Source organism: Oncorhynchus keta, chromosome 17 (genome assembly GCF_023373465.1).
Source record: "Oncorhynchus keta strain PuntledgeMale-10-30-2019 chromosome 17, Oket_V2, whole genome shotgun sequence".
Lineage (NCBI taxonomy): Eukaryota > Metazoa > Chordata > Actinopteri > Salmoniformes > Salmonidae > Oncorhynchus > Oncorhynchus keta.
In genome coordinates, this window is record NC_068437.1 from 60,523,048 (window position 1) to 60,529,656 (window position 6,609).

Here is a 6,609-nt window from a genome sequence, read left to right on the forward strand (position 1 = left end):
ATCTAACCAGGGGTGTTCCTATCTAACCAGGGGTGTTCCTATCTAACCAGGGGTGTTCCTATCCAACCATGGGGTGTGTTACTGTCCAACCAGTGGGTGTTCCTATCTAACCAGGGGTGTTCCTATCTAACCAGGGGTGTTCCTATCTAACCAGGGGTGTTCCTATCCAACCATGGGGTGTGTTACTGTCCAACCAGTGGGTGTTCCTATCTAACCAGGGGGTGTAACTATCTAACCAGGGGTGTTCCTATCTAACCAGGGGTGTTCCTATCCAACCATGGGGTGTGTTACTGTCCAACCAGTGGGTGTTCCTATCCAACCATGGGGTGTGTTACTGTCCAACCAGGGGATGTTCCTATCCAACCAGGGGGTGTGTTACTGTCCAACCAGGGGTGTTCCTATTCAACCAGGGGTGTTACTATCCAAATGTGATGTGTTACTGTCCAACCAGGGGTGTTCTTATCCAAGGGTGGTGTGTTACTGTCCAACCAGGGGCTGTTCCTATCCAAGGGTGGTGTGTTACTGTCCAACCAGGGGTGTTCCTATCTAACCAGGGGTGTTCCTATCCAACCATGGGGTGTGTTACTGTCCAACAAGGGGTGTTCCTATCCAAAGGTGGTGTGTTACTGTCCAACCAGAGTGTGTTCCTATCTAACCAGGGGTGTTCCTATCCAACCATGGGGTGTGTTACTGTCCAACCAGGGGTGTTCCTATCTAACCAGGGGTGTTCTTATCCAAATGTGATGTGTTACTGTCCAACCAGGGGTGTTCTTATCCAAGGGTGGTGTGTTACTGTCCAACCAGGGGTGTTCCTATCCAACCAGGGGTGTTACTATCCAAATGTGATGTGTTACTGTCCAACCAGGGGGTGTTCTTATCCAAGGGTGGTGTGTTACTGTCCAACCAGGGGTGTTCCTATCTAACCAGGGGTGTTCCTATCTAACCAGGGGTGTTCCTATCCAAAGGTGGTGTGTTACTGTCCAACCAGGGGTGTTCTTATCCAAATGTGATGTGTTACTGTCCAACCAGGGGTGTTCTTATCCAAGGGTGGTGTGTTACTGTCCAACCAGGGGTGTTCCTATCCAACCAGGGGGTGTTACTATCCAAATGTGATGTGTTACTGTCCAACCAGGGGTGTTCTTATCCAAGGGTGGTGTGTTACTGTCCAACCAGGGGTGTTCCTATCCAACCATGGGGTGTGTTACTGTCCAACCAGTGGGTGTTCCTATCTAACCAGGGGTGTTCCTATCCAACCATGGGGTGTGTTACTGTCCAACCAGTGGGTGTTCCTATCTAACCAGGGGGTGTTCCTATCCAACCATGGGGTGTGTTACTGTCCAGCCAGGGGTGTTCCTATCCAACGGTGGTATGTTACTGTCCAACCAGGGGTGTTCCTATCCAAAGGTGGTGTGTTACTGTCCAACCAGGAGTTGTTCCTATCCAACCAGGGGTGTGTTACTGTCCAACCAGGGGTGTTCCTATTCAACCAGGGGTGTGTTACTGTCCAACCAGGGGTGTTCCTATTCAACCAGGGGTGTTCCTATCCAACAGTTATGTGTTACTGTCCAACCAGGGGTGTTCCTTTCCAACCAGGGGGTGTTCCTATCCAAGGGTGGTGTATTACTGTCCATCCAGGGGTGTTCCTTTCCAACCAGGGGTGTTCCTGTCCAACCATGGTGTGTTACTGTCCAACCAGGGGTGTTCCTGTCCAACGGTGGTGTATTACTGTCCAACCGTGGTGTGTTCCTATCCAAGGGTGGTGTGTTCCTATCCAAGAGTGGTGTATTACTGTCCAACCAGGGGGTGTTCCTATCTAACCAGGGGTGTTCCTATCCAAGGGTGGTGTGTTCCTATCCAAGGGTGGTGTATTACTGTACAACCAGGGGTGTTCCTATCCAAGGGTGGTGTATTACTGTCCATCCAGGGGTGTTCCTTTCCAACCAGGGGTGTTCCTTTCCAACCAGGGGTGTTCCTATCCAAAGGTGGTGTGTTACTGTCCAACCAGGGGTGTTCCTATCCAACCAGGGGTGTTCCTATCCAAAGGTGGTGTGTTACTGTCCAACCAGGGGTGTTCCTATCCAACCATGGGGTGTGTTACTGTCCAACCAGGGGTGTTCCTATTCAACCAGGGGGTGTCCCTATCCAACAGTTATGTGGTACTGTCCAACCAGGGGTGTTCCTTTCCAACCAGGGGTGTTCCTATCGAATGGCGGTGTGTTACTGTCCAACCAGGGGTGTTCCTATCCAACGGTGGTGTGCTACTGTCCAACCGTGGTGTGTTCCTATCCAACAGGGGTGTTTCTATTCAACAGTTATGTGTTACTGTCCAACCAGGGGTGTCCCTATCCAACAGTTATGTGTTACTGTCCAACCAGGGGTGTTCCTTTCCAACCAAGGGGTGTTCCTATCCAACGGTGGTATGCTACTGTCCAACCGGGGTGTTCCTATTCAACAGTGGTATGCTACTGTCCAACCAGGGGTGTTCCTATCCAACAGTGGTATGCTACTGTCCAACCAGTGGGTGTTCCTTTCCAACCAGGGGTGTTCCTTTCCAACCGTGGTGTGTTACTGTCCAACCAGGGGGTGTTCCTATCCAACCAGGGGTGTTTCTATCCAACAGTGGTATGCTACTGTCCAACCAGTGGGTGTTCCTTTCCAACCAGGGGTGTTCCTTTCCAACCGTGGTGTGTTACTGTCCAACCAGGGGTGTTCCTATCCAACCAGGGGTGTTTCTATCCAACAGTGGTATGCTACTGTCCAACCAGGGGTGTTCCTTTCCAACCAGGGGTGTTCCTATCCAACAGTTATGTGTTACTGTCCAACCAGGGGTGTTCCTTTCCAACCAGGGGTGTTCCTATGCAACAGTTATGTGTTCCTATCCAACAGTGGTGTATTACTGTCCAACCAGGGGTGTTCCTATCCAACAGTGGTGTGTTACTTTTCAACCAGGGGTGTTGCTATCCAACAGTGATGTGTTACTGTCCAACCAGGGGTGTTCCTATCCAACAGTGGTGTGTTACTTTCCAACCAGGGGTGTTCCTATCCAACAGTGGTGTGTTACTGTCCAACCAGGGGTGTTGCTATCCAACAGTGGTGTGTTACTGTCCAACCAGGGGGTGTTCCTATCCAACAGTGATGTGTTACTTTCCAACCAGGGGTGTTCCTATCCAACAGTGGTGTGTTACTGTCCAACCAGGGGTGTTCCTATCCAACAGTGATGTGTTACTTTCCAACCAGGGGTGTTCCTATCCAACAGTGATGTGTTACTTTCCAACCAGGGGTGTTCCTATCCAACAGTGGTGTGTTACTGTCCATCCAGGCGGTGTTCCTATCCAACAGTGATGTGTTACTGTCCAACCAGGGGTGTTCCTATCCAACCATGGGGTGTGTTACTGTCCAACCAGGGGTGTTCCTATTCAACCAGGGGTGTCCCTATCCAACAGTTATGTGGTACTGTCCAACCAGGGGTGTTCCTTTCCAACCAGGGGTGTTCCTATCGAATGGCGGTGTGTTACTGTCCAACCAGGGGTGTTCCTATCCAACGGTGGTGTGCTACTGTCCAACCGTGGTGTGTTCCTATCCAACAGGGGTGTTTCTATTCAACAGTTATGTGTTACTGTCCAACCAGGGGTGTCCCTATCCAACAGTTATGTGTTACTGTCCAACCAGGGGTGTTCCTTTCCAACCAAGGGGTGTTCCTATCCAACGGTGGTATGCTACTGTCCAACCAGGGGTGTTCCTATTCAACAGTGGTATGCTACTGTCCAACCAGGGTGTTCCTATCCAACAGTGGTATGCTACTGTCCAACCAGTGGGTGTTCCTTTCCAACCAGGGGTGTTCCTTTCCAACCGTGGTGTGTTACTGTCCAACCAGGGGTGTTCCTATCCAACCAGGGGGTGTTTCTATCAACAGTGGTATGCTACTGTCCAACCAGTGGGTGTTCCTTTCCAACCAGGGGTGTTCCTTTCCAACCGTGGTGTGTTACTGTCCAACCAGGGGTGTTCCTATCCAACCAGGGGTGTTTCTATCCAACAGTGGTATGCTACTGTCCAACCAGGGGTGTTCCTTTCCAACCAGGGGTGTTCCTATCCAACAGTGATGTGTTACTTTCCAACCAGGGGTGTTCCTATCCAACAGTGGTGTGTTACTGTCCATCCAGGGGTGTTCCTATCCAACAGTGATGTGTTACTGTCCAACCAGGGGTGTTCCTATCCAACCATGGGGTGTGTTACTGTCCAACCAGGGGTGTTCCTATTCAACCAGGGGTGTCCCTATCCAACAGTTATGTTACTGTCCAACCAGGGGTGTTCCTTTCCAACCAGGGGTGTTCCTATCGAATGGCGGTGTGTTACTGTCCAACCAGGGGTGTTCCTATCCAACGGTGGTGTGCTACTGTCCAACCGTGGTGTGTTCCTATCCAACAAGGGGTGTTTCTATTCAACAGTTATGTGTTACTGTCCAACCAGGGGTGTCCCTATCCAACAGTTATGTGTGTTACTGTCCAACCAGGGGTGTTCCTTTCCAACCAAGGGGTGTTCCTATCCAACGGTGGTATGCTACTGTCCAACCAGGGGTGTTCCTATTCAACAGTGGTATGCTACTGTCCAACCAGGGGTGTTCCTATCCAACAGTGGTATGCTACTGTCCAACCAGTGGGTGTTCCTTTCCAACCAGGGGTGTTCCTTTCCAACCGTGGTGTGTTACTGTCCAACCAGGGGTGTTCCTATCCAACCAGGGGTGTTTCTATCCAACAGTGGTATGCTACTGTCCAACCAGTGGGTGTTCCTTTCCAACCAGGGGGTGTTCCTTTCCAACCGTGGTGTGCTACTGTCCAACCAGGGGTGTTCCTATCCAACCAGGGGTGTTTCTATCCAACAGTGGTATGCTACTGTCCAACCAGGGGTGTTCCTTTCCAACCAGGGGTGTTCCTATCCAACAGTTATGTGTTACTGTCCAACCAGGGGGTGTTCCTTTCCAACCAGGGGTGTTCCTATCCAACAGTTATGTGTTCCTATCCAACAGTGGTGTATTACTGTCCAACCAGGGGTGTTCCTATCCAACAGTGGTGTGTTACTTTCCAACCAGGGGTGTTGCTATCCAACAGTGATGTGTTACTGTCCAACCAGGGGTGTTCCTATCCAACAGTGGTGTGTTACTTTCCAACCAGGGGTGTTCCTATCCAACAGTGGTGTGTTACTGTCCAACCAGGGGTGTTGCTATCCAACAGTGGTGTGTTACTGTCCAACCAGGGGTGTTCCTATCCAACAGTGATGTGTTACTTTCCAACCAGGGGGTGTTCCTATCCAACAGTGGTGTGTTACTGTCCAACCAGGGGTGTTCCTATCCAACAGTGATGTGTTACTTTCCAACCAGGGGTGTTCCTATCCAACAGTGATGTGTTACTTTCCAACCAGGGGTGTTCCTATCCAACAGTGGTGTGTTACTTTCCAACCAGGGGTGTTCCTATCCAACAGTGATGTGTTACTTTCCAACCAGGGGTGTTCCTATCCAACAGTGGTGTGTTACTGTCCAACCAGGGGTGTTCCTATCCAACAGTGATGTGTTACTGTCCAACCAGGGGTGTTCTATCCAACAGTGATGTGTTACTGTCCAACCAGGGGTGTTCCTATCCAACAGTGATGTGTTACTGTCCAACCAGGGGTGTTCCTATCCAACAGTGATGTGTTACTGTCCATCCAGGCGGTGTTCCTATCCAACAGTGATGTGTTACTGTCCAACCAGGGGGTGTTTCTATCCAACCAGGGGTGTGTTACTTTCCAACCAGGGGTGTTTCTATCCAACAGTGGTGTGTTACTGTCCAACCAGGGGTGTTGCTATCAACCAGGGGTGTGTTACTTTCCAACCAGGGGTGTTTCTATCCAACAGTGGTGTGTTACTGTCCAACCAGGGGTGTTCCTATCCAACAGTGGTGTGTTACTGTCCAACCAGGGGTGTTGCTATCCAACCAGGGGTGTGTTACTGTCCAACCAGGGGTGTTCCTATCCAACAGTGGTGTGTTACTGTCCAACCAGGGGTGTTGCTATCCAACCAGGGGTGTGTTACTGTCCAACCAGGGGTGTTCCTATCCAACAGTGATGTGTTACTGTCCAACCAGGGGGTGTTCCTATCCAACCAGGGGTGTTCCTTTCCAACAGTGATGTGTTACTGTCCAACCAGGGGTGTTCCTATCCAACCAGGGGTGTTCCTATCCAACAGTGATGTGTTACTGTCCAACCAGGGGTGTTCCTATCCAACCAGAGGGTGTTCCTATCCAACAGTTATGTGTTACTGTCCAACCAGGGGTGTTCCTTTCCAACCAGGTGGTGTTCCTATCCAAGGGTGGTTTATTACTGTCCAACCAGGGGTGTTCCTATCCAACGGTGATGTGTTACTGTCCAACCAGGGGTGTTCCTATCCAACAGTGGTGTGTTACTGTCCAACCAGGGGTGTTCCTATCCAACGGTGGTGTGTTACTGTCCAACCAGGGGTGTTCCTATCCAACGGTGGTGTGTTACTGTCCAACCAGGGGTGTTCCTATCCAACAGTGGTGTGTTACTGTCCAACCAGGGGGTGTTCCTATCCAACGGTGATGTGTTACTGTCCAACCA